Here is a 16879-nt window from a genome sequence, read left to right on the forward strand (position 1 = left end):
TAAACGGTACGTAATAAAAGTGAAAACACTGATCTAAATAATTTTCAGAATATATTTTAAAAATATTACAGTATGATATTGGATCAGTAACAAATTTCAATAGATACAATTGTAATAAAAATTTGGATGAAAATAAATGAATAAAGTATGAATAAAAACACAAAATATATAAATAATAAATAGTATAATTTCTGTGATACTCTGTGTCTCTGTTAACTAAGTTTTGTCCGTATTATACATAATCACATGTCCAGAGTTTGCAACCGCTCTAATGTCGCTGAAATTTAATAAAAAAATTCTCAAACCGTGCCAACAATAATGTTTGTATTGGGAGTCGTGAATAATGTACTGTATGGTTTGTTCGGGAAATTCACGGTTGCGAGCTAAGGAGGTAGATAATCCTCATTTGAATATAGTCGCATTGCAGCTTGAGTAACCAATCCTTGTACAGTTAAGTATTATCCAATCTTTCCATTTGAGGTTAAAACCTAGAAATATGTTATATTGGTCGGTGAATATCTATGTACGTATTTATTCACTCTTAAGCTACAGCCTCCTGAACGCTTGACACAATTATTTATTGTTAATGTATTGCTATATTTGTTTCCGTGACTTAAGTCAATTTGAAATAGAATGTATATATATTTATCATGAATAGAAACATTTTATGGATAGTTATTGAGATTTATTTTTTCCAAGAACGATAAGTAAGTAGCTTTTTTCTTCTTAGCTTTGGTATTTATAGATAACATTAGGCCACCAAATCCACGTGGATTTTAGTGATCCTAAATATTGTCCGCATCGTCTCATTCAGTGAATACTAGTAAGTATAGTGTGAATGATATTTTGCTACACATAGGCACAGTTTTCCGCAGCAGAATAAATTAAAGCTAAAGTGGCAGTTCGAGCGTTGTGGCTCGATTACATCATGTAGTGCTTAATGGCGTTTGACTGGATGTGATCTTCATGTTAATGCGTAACTTAGAATTTTGACTTCATCATTTTTGCATTTATTTTTTTTTTTTATTTTTATTCTATTGCAAGAAATCGTGCAATTTTAATTATTTTTTCACACCTAATGAGTAAGGTAGACAGAGAGCAGTTTATTTAGTAAAGCCATGGACATAATTAAATCAATATCAGGAAATCCATATAACAACATTAATACTCAATTCATGGTTTTACACTAACACACAGTGTATATTAAAATCCTAAAATATTCTTTGTCGAAAGTAATTACAAAAAATTAAAAATGTTTATCTTAAAACTAAAATATAATTTACTTTAATAAGTATTAAAATATGGATTAGTAGTTAATAAAAATGAATCATACATTTAAAATTATTATAATATGAACCAATTTTTAAATAAAATTACAAATTTAAAATAGTCTTCAAACTAATTTAGTATACACATGTAAGACTACAGTATATAGATTGTAAATAAATTATTTTTAAATAAATAAAAAAATAAATATATTTTTAATATCTGTTTATTTTTCATAAGATTCTTAATTTTAGTTAAATATATAATTGTTTTCCCTTATTCTGCGAATAAGGGTTCGAAATTAAATTATAAATATAAACAATCTTTGCAAATCAACCACTTCGATTCAATTTATAATAATTTTAAATACAGATTTATAATTTTTTATAAACGTTGTAGGTATTAAAAACTTTATTGTAAAAAAAATATGAGTTTGAATATTTACTCATTTATATATATATTTGTATAAAGTAGAACAAAATTAAATTGGATTTAAAAATCTAAAATGTCAGTAATATTATTATATATAATATATACTGTAATAAGAATAAAAAGATTAAGCACTTTTAAAGTTTGTGTAATATACTTATTAAAAGACATTTACAAGTTTGTAACGGAAAAATCCTCGAAAAAGTTTACACTATAAATTATTACGCTTAAAATGTTGTAAAATATAAATATAGGTATATCATATTATAAGGATGGTTGCGTTTTTAAAAACAATTGAAATTATTTTATTTAAATTATGCTTATATTTTGAATAAATTATATAATTAGTACGATGAAAGATAAATTATAATAATAATTAAATGATAATAATCTAAACATTACAAACTCCGCCCCCCCACAAGTTCATATATAATCATAAAATTACGTATCTATGAAAGTTTCGCTGTTGACTATTGGACTATAACTATTACTCGAGTACTCAGCTGTTGCGTATCCTTTTATGATGGCTATATGACACAGTCATCATTTAACTGAGAGGCTTGAGTTTTGATTGATAACTTTACTATTATGATTCGGACAAGAAAAATATTTTTGATAAAATTTTATATTTATAATTTATTTTTACATGTGTACAACATGATATAATAATTATACAAAAATTATCCTATAGAAATCAGGCTTGTTTTTTTATCATTAATTTTACTTGCCATTTTTAGGTATTTCCCTAGTTAACAAACGTCTCGTGTCTTGATTCCGGAGGTAAATTGCGAAACTTTGATCATAAAATAATATTTCCTTTTAAAAATTCTCATTAGCATGGTTCTGAAGTTTTTAATTTCTAAATTGTAATAGTGAAAATTACTTTATATTAATATTGTAAATAGTTGAATATATACAGTTAATGTTATTAATATGTGTATTATATATACATGTATAGGTATTAATTTCTTATACAGGCCTATAAAGAAATGCACTGATAGCAGAGAGTAAGAAATTCAGAGCCAAAGTTGTTAGAAAAAGATAGCATAATACAACTTAGTACATCTATACTCGTTAATAGCAAGAGAGCAACGTTTATAAACAAAGATAGTAACTTCTTAGAGATAACATACATTTATTTTTAGGTCTTATACTCTACGTATCAAGAGAGTGCAACTTTGCCACTTATCTAGATGCATCTCTATGGTCTTATTTCTCCCATATAATAGTGAGATATCCCATGAGAGGTGTGCAGACTACGACATGTTTGGTTACCGCTGACTTGGCGTGGAGTATATTATATTGATTATTGACTATATATGTTTCTAATAATGTTGGAATTAGGAAACCTACGAAAGTACGAGTATAGTCCGTAAATTAATATGCGGATTTAAAAAAATTAAAAAGGTATATTAAAATTATTTTTTTTTATTATTATTAAATTTGTAGTTGAATAAAAATAAGAGTATGAGAGAAACAACAGTAATAAGAACACCGTGTAGCTGAAATATATTATGTGGTTCTTACTTTGGCGTGTATGACAAAGTATTTCTTTTTCATTTTTTTTTCTTGAGGTATTATTCGATACAACCCATTTGTGAATAAAACCATTTATCATAGCCCATATGCGCCCGATTTAAAACAAGGAAAAATCGTGTATGTTGCAATTTATTGGATAAGTAAAAAAATCTAAAATAATGTTTTATGATCAAGAAGGGTACAGTAAAACTGACGAAAATGAACGTACACAATTTAACTATAAAACGTGGTACGAGTACTAAGAAAAAATTTGAATAGAGTAGAATATCAACAAAAATTATCCGTGCATTAAGAAAAAATAAATTTTTTACAATTTAAACTTTTATACGTATTAATAATTGTAAGTACTACTATTGACATTGGTAGTATAGTTTGTATAATAAATAATAATACCTAATAATATGAAGTATTTATTATTATTTATTTCGTATTAACATAATAATGAACAATGTATCTGATCTAGTAGTGGATCCTGAATATAAAAACGGGTGGTGGAAGGTCATTTTAGATAAATTTCAGCCTATTTAAATACTATGTAAATTAATAGTTAAGTGGTATAAATGCAGTATTACCGAGTTACTCGTCGATCATTAATGTCAAACATGTGTAGCTAGTTATTTTATTTGTAAAATCAAAAAGACGAAACGATATTGTTTTGTTATCTTTTTTTTTAATTTTAGAATATATCTTATATTTTATTATTAATAAATATAATAATACTATATAATATACTAATATATCACGCACAATATTAGTTGGAACGAATGCAGTTTAGTTCTTAGCTCCCAAGTGATTTTTTGTAACTTTTTTTCATTTTTTTTGAACACATTGTTTTATGGTACTTACTTTAAAAAAGTCTTTCAAATTTATTTTGGAAATTATGGTCAAAAAACTTTAAAATTCTTAATTTTTCAAAAAATCATGTTTTTTAGTTTAAAATATCAATAATTAACTTTTTTTAAATTTTATTTTAGACTTTGAGAAAAATAAAACCCAAAAAAATGCTTGATAGCTAAGCTGCATTCATTCCAATTAGTTATAAATGCTATAAAATAATTAATAATAATATATTATAAAACATTATTTTAAATAAAAACAAAAAAAAAAATGATCACAAAACAAAATTTTTCGTATATTTGATTTTTCAAATAAAAAAAATACACATGTTCGACGGTCACAACGACTTGATATGTAATATGTATACATGTATGTATGTGTGTCGTATTGTACGTTAAGTCGTCAACTAAATTTATATTTTCATAAACAAATTAATGCTACAGGTTAAATATTGTCAATAGGTAATAAAAAAGGTAGGTACTATACAATTAATAAAAATATATACCACAATTAGTTAAATTCTAAATCACGGCTATAACAATTCACAGTGTTGATAAGACATTATAATTATAAGTCATTATACAAGACAATATTAGTTCGAATATTTCAATAGAAATAAATACAATATTTTATTGGGTTAAGCAAGTATAAAATATTATGTTCGATCAGACTAGCATAGCCTTTTGACGGTGACCGATAAACGGATATGGCAAACACGGAATCGGTATAAGATCGTTCGCTGTTCGGTAAGACAATGTGTTTTATCATTTATTAATTTATTCATATTATTGATTTTGATACCGAAAACAGACATCCTAAAATTCACAAGTCCACGGAGGAGGGGTGTATCGCCCTTACCAGAGTATATTGGGGATATCGCTCCCCCCTTGGATATTAATGTTCTTAATAATTTATGATGATTTATAGGATTATACATAATAAATATAAATATACGCACACGACGTCATATATTATATCATATGATTGTTTTTATTTTTCACTGATTGAAAAAACAACTAACATTTTGTGTATAAGATATAAGCTATAATATACTATATCACTGTTATAATCGAAATATTACAGAGGTCTTACAAGGCGTACAATGATATTACAATTTATATTATACATATTGGTTATTCTACCCTAAAAAGTAAATATATTCATGTAAAAAAAAAAAAAAAGAGGGGAAAGTAGTAATTCGTTCTGCTGTACAGTAGGAGGGTACCTCGGCATTGAGTAAGTCACAGTAATGTGCCTACGAGTTAAATTTAAATTTAATGATAAATCATTGCATACGAAAAAAATATTCTAAGCGAAAACGGTCTATCTGCCTATATTACTAGGTATAATATACTAAGTGTATTTGATGATATATTTATATAATGATTAGACTAATATTTATTATACACATACCTTTATGATAGTAGTCATGATAAATTGAAATATTTTTTCGCCGAAAACAATTTTGTATTTGAAAATGTCGTAGTGTAAATGTAAAATATTATAATGTACATTAAAATGTCAAGTATGCGCAAATAATATTTTTGAATTACAAAAAAATATCTAAAACCGTTATGTCTTCAAATTTTAACTTCAAATGTCTATAATTTTTATGATTTATACTTTTGATCCCCTAAAGTACTAATTAGATGACATTTCCTACCAAAAATCATGATGAAAGTTGAAAATTTATACTAGAAGAATTGTCTTCAGATACGAAAAAAACCACATATACTACATACACATTATTGAAAATTAATAGATTCATTGCTCTGTCCAAAAACTAAAATACTGGTACAAAATTATTTTTGGCGATTTAATGTTGTAGATGTCGAATACATATTATCGGTTAAGTTATGTTTGGCCTTAAACTTGCCAATATGCCTCTAAATCTATACTCATCACATATATTTATATTTAATACGTAATATAAACACGGTTGTAGGATGTATCCAATTTTGGAAAGATTGAAGGTTGAATACTTCAATAAACGACGGAGAGTTTATAGTAGTCTCATAATATACAATGTACATTTGAATTTTAAAGTAGTAGCCGTATGCACATTCTTTTTATTCTTATTTTTATTATTTATTCCTAACTAGAATGATGTGTTACAGATATACGGATTTCAACACACGTATGTATTGAGACTTAACACTTAAATATATAAATTTTATAATACGAAATTATAATCATAATGACACCCAAGGATTTTACGAGGCATGGTGTTCTACAAAAATAATTGCAATCAAAAGAGGATTACGATTTTAAACTAAAAAGTTAGTTACTTTTAACGTAAATAAATAATTTATTTTTGCAAATCCGATACCAAAGATTCGAAAATAGTATCTGTTACATTGCGATTTCTGGCTCAGAAATCCGTAAATAAGAAAAATAATAGGTCGTTTTTAGATGTTTAACTTTATGTTGATGGTTGAAATTAATCTTTAGAGAGAGAGTTGTGAGATATATAATGTAATAAATGACGTGTAGGCCACGATAACGAGTCACCACATTTTAGCGAACCACGAGAATTGTAACTTATTGATACAAACTAAACATATTAGAGAGCCTCGTTTATCATCGATATATTAAAATGTTCACAAAAAGTATGTAGTTTGTTTCACGAAGAGATTACCATACATTATAATACTGTGATTCGGATATCACAAGTTTTAAGTTTTAAGTGTGTAATTAATATAACTTATAGGCGAGTCACACAGCTGTTTAACCCACGATTGGAAGTATTCGAGAAGTACATTCTAATCTCTGTTTTTCTCAGATAAACTATACCTTGGACTAATACTATATAAGTATAATTTGTTGTGGACAGTATAGGTAGGTACAGTTTTTATATTTCAATAATTACTCGCTATCCCTCTATGAAAGTGAAATGTACGTAGTATTCGCGCTTTTCAATATGTCAAAATCTCTGGTTTTCGGTCGGCAGTTGGTGATGACGTTCGGCCACCATGCCGCAATGCTGGTGAATGGTGACATTACAATGTTACTATCTATGCGTCTATGCTCCGGACGCGCCGACGAATGATCCACCGCGGGAAATACGTTTTGCGTGATCCATAGACCTTGTCAGTATAGTTATCACATCCAAATCCATGACCAAGTTTGTGCCTCGGGCATGTCACTTATCGCGGAATACAAATATTATTACTTACCTATGGTATATTTTGTTGATAATGTTTATGCAGTTAATTTGAAAAATAATAATAATTTAATTGATAATTACGTACCTGTTTGTATCTATCTGTTCAATATCTTTATTGTGACCTCATGTAAACATCATAGTATAAAAATGTCAAAATACCAAAATAGTCAATTATTTATTGCAAGTAAATGAAGAGTAATTAATACCTAAGGAAAATACTTACTATAAATAGTTAATAAATATTAAATTTTTAGTTTTTAGAAGCAAAATAATTAGACGCTATGCTCTTGCAATTTGTTCTGCTGCTCTTCCGTTAACGTTAATCGCCATAATAATGACTGCGCATTCGCGCATGCTTGTTTTTGTGCTTTAAAATGCAGACTCTTTTAAAATGTAACTAATTTTATATTAGAATGATTGTTTAGAGTTTTTGTTATTTCTAAAATATAACTACAAGATGAGAAGAAATAAAAGCATATTATTTATGAAATCATAATCATTAGAGTGATTTTCTAAAACCTGACTGGTGTATTTGTACTCTTGGGGGAGAACTCCGTGATAAATATAAAATAGAATTCGTGTACAGCGATAACAATCCGTCGTGGCTCGTAATGGACGTCAACCAGTCTATAGTTGAAACATATACAGATTATTTCCATAGTCAAATAATATTATATTATAATTTATTATATGATTGTTATCATCAGTTATAAAAATGACTGTGCAACGAGTACAGACATATAAAACAACATGTCTGCGGTAACGAGATATCACAAATATAAATTGTACGTACAATATAATATTATGGTATATACTTATGCTGATATTTTTGTTTTTATCATAAAATATTTGATTGAAAAGTGGTATAAATTCAATAACTGCAGTATATTTCAACCATGGCCCCAGTTGGTGGAATGAGAAACGTAATTTTACAACTCGGCCAACCAGGAAATAATACCCAATAATCATATAATAATTATTCATAACCATATTTTACAACTTTATACCTACCAGTGAAAACAGTTGTGTGCGAGAAAATTTAACTTTCTCTGCATTTATAGTAGAGTTAACGAAATTTCACAACAAATATTGAAAAACTTTATCGGTCTTGTAACTTTTTTTATATTATAGTATATATTCAATGTTTTTTCTTTTTGTAAATTAATGAAAAACAAAAAACAGCTATGTTTAAAAATAAATAATTTAAATTCTATTTATGTTATCATAATATTATGTAATTGTGCAAAACAATTTTTAAACCAGAATTATTCCAAGGTAATATTATGAACTTTTAAGTTTATAATTCACATAGTAGACCATCAATCCTTTTTCTTGTGGCCAATGTGGTGTGCGATGAAAATCTGTTTGACGTGGTCATATAATATAATATACATATATGCAATAAATAATGCAAACATACCTATATGGCGTACCATACAAAATGTTGTGGATAAAGAATAGTTGTTGGAACTTGTAAACTTGTTAGTGACTAACTATAATTAGTGGCTATTCTGTTTCTTTATTTTGGTATTTATATTAATAATAATGAAATGGATTATATTATAAATTAACATAGTTTATGTGAATAACTTAATAGTATGTATATTCAATGATAGCCAGATATATTATAATGCAATTTCTGAACAATAATATACAAATATAATTTTTGATGAACATGGCAGGTAGTGCAATATATCCTATAATAATAGATTTTTTATGAGAATAATAAATAGTAATTATAACACGGAATTTATTACAAAATTCAAGTTATTACATTTTATATATTATTTATCTTTATTTTGAGTATGAATATTACTAATATTCATATTAGTCACTCGTCACTCGTGACAATTATGTAAAATTTTGTAATGAATTCATCTTTATAATACTTTATAATTATGTCATTATCGTTCTCAATCAAGAAAAATGTTGTGAAAATTAAGTATAATTTAATTTATATTTAGTGTAGCTAATTTATTGATTTTAGTATTATCCGTTTGTTATTTATACAAAATTCAAAATTTTACAATATTTATGTACATATACGTAAGAAACACAACACATTAGAACAATAAAATATTTTAATAAATTAATAGGTCATAATAATGCGAGATGTGATGATGATTATTTTATATAAGTATCTTATTTTCTTGGGGAAGTTATAAAAACTTGTGACCTAATTTTATCTTGTAAATTTAAGTGTTATGTACAAAATTACGGAAAAGTAAATTATAACACGAAGCATAATCATTGTTAAGGTTTTTATTTCTTTTAATAAATTGGAGGTATTTCAATGATAACTTTACGTATTTTTTAGTTTTTATGTATTTTAACCCTTTCACGTAACGAAATTAATTGTGATCAAGATAGACCATGTCACATGCTGCGATTAAAATACAATGTTATTATTTATCTATATTAACTATAATACTAATTATGGTATACGTTAGCGTTACACGTTATACAATTTTCGTTATTTGTTAAAACTTGACATAAATTAAAATATCATAACCCATAAGCCATCGCATTACATATTATTATATTCATATCTATTAAGATTCATAAAGGATTAAAATATATATATATACATAGTGAACTTGTGTATACGGTTGATGGAATCGTGATATATAATATATGCGTACATTAAAACCAATTAAATATTAACTATAAAGTAATAGTTGTTTTCTGAATAATCCATAAAATTAGTTGATAAACTATTGTAAACTTACAATTTACAAACCAATAGTTACATAAAAAAAAAAATAATTTAATTTTAAGCAGTTATGTAGTTCAGTAGTGTTATGTGATGTGTAGAGTACCTAAGTAAAAGTTCAGATATATTTCTATTTATTTATAACATGTTTTTTACACAATTAATTAAATCTATTCAAATATAAATAGTTTGTGATATAAAAATTTAATATAATGAGTAAAATAATATATTACCTGGTATAATACATATATATATATATATATGTATATTTATTTTTATAATTTTTAAGAATTATTAGTTTTTAAAATTATTATATAATCAATTTTCAATATTTCCTTGTTGGAATCAATTTTAATAGGAATTTAAATTTGTTTCGTGTTATTATGCTTAGGTATATAATATTATATTTTGAGTATAAACACAATTATTTACTTATCGTTCTGATTCTAAAACACTTTTAGATTTTTCGTCACTATGTTAACTTCCTTTCACTCAACATGGTTTTGTACTTCACAATAGGTATCTATATTTCTTCACACACATATTTTGTCTTATACAATATACATTGCAGTTGAATTCAAATAATAAAATAAAAATAAATAGAAATGGTTCGATAGGAAGCCCAGGTATATGATAATGGAATGTAAAAGGGGTCAATATAGGAAGTCGATGATAAGTAAATGGAATGACAGAATGTATGTATAGTGTTTATATATCGTTCATGGATAGCGAATAACTATTGTGGTAGCGTATCTGACGTGTGACATGTGTTAATCGGTGAAATAGACACAAAATATAGTGAGTTTACAGTTACACGTCTAGAGGTCAATGATACTCCCATTATTGGGTATTTTACATTTATAGTCATATAAATAGTGATTCACCAAGCATACTCACTCTCCTTTTTACCTTTAATTAAATTAAATTTTTATCTATGAATTTTTTAAATATATTTTTTACATTTTTGAGATTTTTTTCTACTCCAGAAGTGGAGCTATAAAAATTTCTGTTTTTAAAATGAAAAACCTCTCTTTAAAGGTAAACTATTTAGTTAATCGAACATTTTTATGAAACTAATTCAAAATTTAAACGAGCAATTTTTGAGTTATCAAAATATTTTACTAAGGATAATGGTTTATCGAAAATTTTAAATAAATGTAATATATTATCTAATATTTATTATACTTGAACCATCATTTTTAAAAATTATAAAGTTGATAAAATTTGTTACTTTTTTTTTTCAAATCACTGTAAGTTACTTGAAAACTATTTATTTAAATTTTAATTAAGATACATTAACACTTTTTAAAAGAGCATTCGCTAATTAATTATAGAAAAAAAGAGAGGTTGTCATTTAAAAATCTGTAGCTTCTCAGAACATTATTCCTTATGTCTTACAAAAATCTCCAGCATTTAAGCATATCATTTAAAAATTCCAAAAATCAGAATTCGAGTAAATATTGAATAAAAGAGAGTGAACATGTTTAATGAACCACCCTATATTATATATCTTTATTTATAAAAATTTAGTGTACAACAGGTATGTCCGCGATGCATTCCGAAATTAATTAACTGATTTTGATGAGATTATGATCAATGTGTGTGATTTTGTCTCCATCATAAGATAGGTTGGTTTTTATACCAATTAATAACCTCAATATGACTTCTTTATTATGCCTGAGACTATGCGATTATTTTTAACAAATGATACATAGTCGGTTAATCAATTTAAAAAATTCAAAGTCTAGTGGGACAGTTATGTAAAATTGGTATGTGAAAAATATCAGCTATACTCCAAATCAAAAAATCAAAAACATTATTTATTCTCACGCTAAACGTCAGTATTAGGCAACCAAATTTAACACGCATGCATTTTGTTAAGATAGTGTATATATATATATAATATATTTACTTTAATAACTTATATCCAATGTTATGATTATATTTGTTACTTTATTATTAATGTATAGATTCGTTTTTGGTAACAACTACAGTTTATGTAGTGATCATCTGTATTCAAGGTGATATCGTATAGCTATATGTTCGGATCAATTTTTTGGTATTACTACCAACGAAAATATTATTTAAAATGACTAATTTAATATGGAGTCAATACAATATAATTGTTACATGATAAAATATTACTTTATAATATATTTATTGAAAAATTAATAAAATGAGATCACCATTGAAAATTCTTACTTCTAAGTTTGATTTTAACTTAAAGAGTTGTCACTTGTATTGTGTGTTTATATTAAATTAGGATCTTTTTTAATCAGAAGTTACTATAAGCGCCCGAAGGGGGAGGGGGGAGTTAGCTAGAAAATCGTCTGCAGGTGTCTATGGAAGTTACATGTTGTTACATGGAAGTTATATGTATAAATATTAAATAGTTACTTTTATAATAGTAACTTTTTTGTACAAGTGAATAATATATTCTAGACAATAAATAAATTTACTTATATTTATAACTAAAGTCAGTTAATGATTAAGCTTAAATATTTTATTACAAAGGCTTTTCTTGAATAATCTGTACAAATCTGATTGGCAATTGACAACTTGAATTCACTTTAATATTAAGAATTTACTCAGACTACTTGTATCTTATTTACAATACATCATTTAAAAATGTAAGAACCTATTGTAATTTTAGAGCATCCTTGTATAAAGACCATCAGCACGCAATAGGCGCATTGATTACAATGAGTTATGATTATTTCATTTTTTTTTTTTTTTTTTTTTTTTTAAGAATTTAATATCATCTAACGTGGTTACGTACATACTGTAGATGGTTTTTTGGAAAATCCATAAATTATGAAATATTTATGATTGTATGTAAAACGTTCGTTTATTGTGTTTGGCCATAGAAACTTTAGTATAATTTATATTTTTTTATACATTATATGGTCATATATACCTGAGGAGAACATTCATTTAAATATATGCAATACAAATATTTTCTTTGTTTATTTTTAACTACTATATAAATATTAAAAGTCCATCATTTAAATTTATTGTCAAATTGTTATTAAAAATAATAATAAATAAAAATAAATAATGAATAAAAATAAACATATTTTAAAATTCTATTATTTTTATATATTATTATATAGGTACTTTTTTATTAAATATAATTAAATATTTCCAGGATTCATAAATGCATAAATACAAAAATATGAAATGAAGTTGTTATTATTTTTATAAATCAAATCAATTATATATCTTATTTTAAAAGATCATTAGGTTAAATATTTCTTTAAACAAATATGGAATTATTTATGTATGTGGTGTGAATTTTGTTGAGGGGGGGCATTGGCCAATTACCCCTCTACAACCGGTCATATATAGGTTATCTATTTTTATTTTCATTTCAACATAATATCAATCAAATATTTAATTATAAAACGTATTTAAAAACCATCTCATTTTTCTTTATTTCTTAACCTGTAAAATTTTTTAATTAAATTTATTGTCTTAATAAGCTGCGTAAATCTAAGACTATTTACTTATTTATTAATCGATGGGGCCATAACAATATATGTATAAAAAACTGGCACTCCGACTACTTAAATTATGTACCTGAGTTCATATATCAAGGGATTACTTTAAATTTTAAGTTTATGAATTTATTAATAATTAAGTATTTCAGAATTTATTGGTAGTCACTAGGAATGATAACGAATATTGAAAATAAATGTTAATCCTTAATAATTTATAAACACGTTAGTTATAATATTCGTATAAAATTCAAAACTGTATAAATATTAACTCTATATTCATTTTAACTCAATTATTTACTTCCTGAAATTAATATAAATTTAAATTATAAAGAGTGATCAGAGAAAATTACATTTTAGGATTAAGTGTTTATTTAATTAATTATATGTTTATAGTATTAATCGGTTTCTTTAATAATATAATTAATTAATTAACAGTATAAATAAAAAAATAAAACAAACAAAGGGAAAGTGTACCTACTTTGTTTTTGAGACTAAGTTACGGTAATATATATATATATATGATGTGTTAAATTTGAATTCATTAATAAATCATTTAATACGAAAAACTATTCTAAATGAAGACGGTAAGTCATAAGGTGGTATTAACTCAAAAGTGAATAACAATAATATAATGATATGGTATAATATATATATTTTTTATTTTATTTATATCAATAAAACATACAATATGCTCAGTGATATAGACTGACAGACCTTTTTCATTCTGAATTGTTTATCGTAAACCTACAATGATATATCATTGAATTTAAATTTAACACACCCATGAAAGACTAGTGAACTCGACATCTACTCTACTGAGCGATTTAATTCTTATTATACTATATTACATCATAGTTTAAAAAAAAAACTAACAAGAGTTGAAAATTTAAAATAGCTCTTATAATAAAAGGACTAAAAAAGCAAATAATTTTAATTTTGAAACTCATTTTAAAATATCAATGTTCTAAAGTTATATATTCTTGAGGTTTACCAAAAATAACAAAATTGAATTTACATAAAAATTTCCTTTTTTTTTTTTACCTTAGTGGCTACTATATCCAAATCTCCACCAGAAACCACATTTACCGTTAAAAATTCAAGTATTTTATTGCTCCAAAAGTAGACGATAAACAGTAAAAAAAAAAAAAAAAATACACACACTTAATTTTAAAAACCAATACATATTCATCGCTCCGTTTAAAATGTAATACAAAATTAAATAAATAAGTAATTCAAAGCGTTCCATATCTTAGAAATAATATAATTTAATATTTTTATCTTTATAGTTCAACCGATATCAAAGAGGTATGAGAAATGTGTTTGCTATCTGGTGCTGTTATATCAGTAAATACAATTAAAGTTGTCTTCTATTATAAAGTAAAACTTAGCTTTATGTCAATACTATTGGCGACACCTGTTTCGTATTTTATGGAAGTCATACCAGAAATTCATTGATTCGGAAACATTATCACAATAAGAACTTTTAGAAATAGAAAAATAATTGATTTTCATTTACACCAAATAGAAAAAATATTTTTTTCAAGGCAATTTAAACTTTTACAGAGATAATGTTATTTGGCAAAACACCAAATAGTAATATGTTATTTATTTATATATTTTGTAGATTTGGAAATACGTGATTTTTCTTTTTGTTGTATTAAATTATATTACTAACTTAATTTATTATATGACTTAAGTAAAGTATTAACACAAATTATTAAGAAATACAGAACAAAACTCACCATTTCAATCTGATGTAGTGTCTGAATTATATTAGATGTGGCAAAGTGAAGAATATATCACAGTTATCTAATTAGTTATTTATTTAGTTTACTTTAATTTAATAATAATTGTAGGTGTTTTACCGACAGCTAAAATTAATTTTAATACAATTTTTAGATTATTGGTTATAAACTCATAACATCTCAAACAAATAATAAGTTTTATTAAAAATACTTTCGGTAAATGCACCTTCTGAAAAAAATCATCTTTTAGTTTTTACTAAAAAAATTTAATATTAATTGCTAAGGTAAAGATTAATATGCATTTGCATATTTTTTTCCTCTAGTTCAAATTAATTGGTTGTCATTCCTAGATTGGAAAATTATCGATTAAAATTTACATTTTTTTTCAGTGTTTTATATTTTTAATTTTTAATATAGTGTATGTAATTGCATATTTAAGTTTTTGAGAATTGTATACCTTTTAAATGGAATTTATTTGATGAATGTTTATACTCTATAATTTATTATCGGGTGATTCGTGGAATTGTTGTAAATATACTATCTAATCTTATCTTGGCCCGAAGACCGATTGGATACCTATGCATTATTAATAATTTTTTTCATAGTACGAAATGAGTTTCGGTATAAGTACGTATATATTTTATATTTAAGTGTTTATATTTTTGAGTTATTTCAAACAGAGAGTTTTAGTCAATACGTATTATAAATTCATTCTTTATTCCAATCACTGATTGTTCGTATTTCAAAATTTGAAATTATAAATTATACCACACAATATCCAACGTAATAATAACTAATCATAATAAATAATTAATAATTAATAATTAGTTTCTGATTTGTATGTAAAAATATTTAATCTGAAGTAGAAATAAAAAAAATGTTTTTGCATATTTTGGTAAATAAAATGCATGTTTTACAATATTTATTGCATATAAATCCTAGTCATATTGATTACGATTAAATACAATTATTTAAGTAACATTATAATATCATTGTACGAAATAAATGTTGTGTTCCATTTATTGTCAGATAATTAATGTGTCTCATTCTAACTAAAAATTATTTTACAATATATACTTTATGGATTATAGAGTATAAAAAATATAATATCGATGAAAAGTTCATAAAATAAACAATTGGTACTACGATTTACCTCAGTAACTTTCTAATTTTTTTAATAAAAAAAATGTATTTTACGTAGGTATATAAACTCATAAATAATTGTATAATTTTAAGTTAAGTATGTACAATATAGATTATAGACGGTATATGTAAATTATTCTAGTATTTTTTATTTTTAACGAAAATTAAATTGTTGATCAAAAATAGTCTGTTTTAAAAATATTCATGATTAGAGACATTGTATTGTATATAACTAACGATTTTTAGTCGATTATAGACTATTATAGCTGCTATTTAAATAAATAGTTATACAACTTAAATAATACTGAACATGCCCAAACAAAATTTCAATTTATATTAATTATTCTGTTTTCAAATATTTAAAAAAAAAAATTCTACTGTTCATTAGGAATTAACTATTAAGTAACCTCGTCAATAAGTTAATAACTTCGATGTATATGTTAAATTTTAATTTACTAATAAATCACTGCATATGATAAACAATTCTGAGGGAAGATGATCTAAAATAAAAAAAATGTATACCAATGTATCTTTAATATTT

At 24.7% G+C, this 16879-nt stretch overlaps 1 protein-coding gene across 3 annotated transcripts in view; it reads left to right on the forward strand.

Annotated features, from left to right (window-relative positions):
- LOC132918136 (limbic system-associated membrane protein-like) overlaps nucleotides 1-16879 on the forward strand; it is a 187050-nt gene that overhangs the window by 41015 nt on the left and 129156 nt on the right. The window contains exon 3 of one of the 3 annotated variants that reach the window (XM_060979248.1): nucleotides 6189-6208. The exons of the other annotated variants lie outside the window; for them this stretch is intronic. The gene's annotated coding sequence lies outside the window, so the exon portion shown is untranslated. The remainder of the gene's footprint in view (nucleotides 1-6188; nucleotides 6209-16879) is intronic. 3 annotated transcript variants of the gene reach the window in all.

The sequence above is a fragment of the Rhopalosiphum padi genome, chromosome 1 (genome assembly GCF_020882245.1).
Source record: "Rhopalosiphum padi isolate XX-2018 chromosome 1, ASM2088224v1, whole genome shotgun sequence".
In the NCBI taxonomy this organism is placed as follows: Eukaryota; Metazoa; Arthropoda; class Insecta; order Hemiptera; family Aphididae; genus Rhopalosiphum; species Rhopalosiphum padi.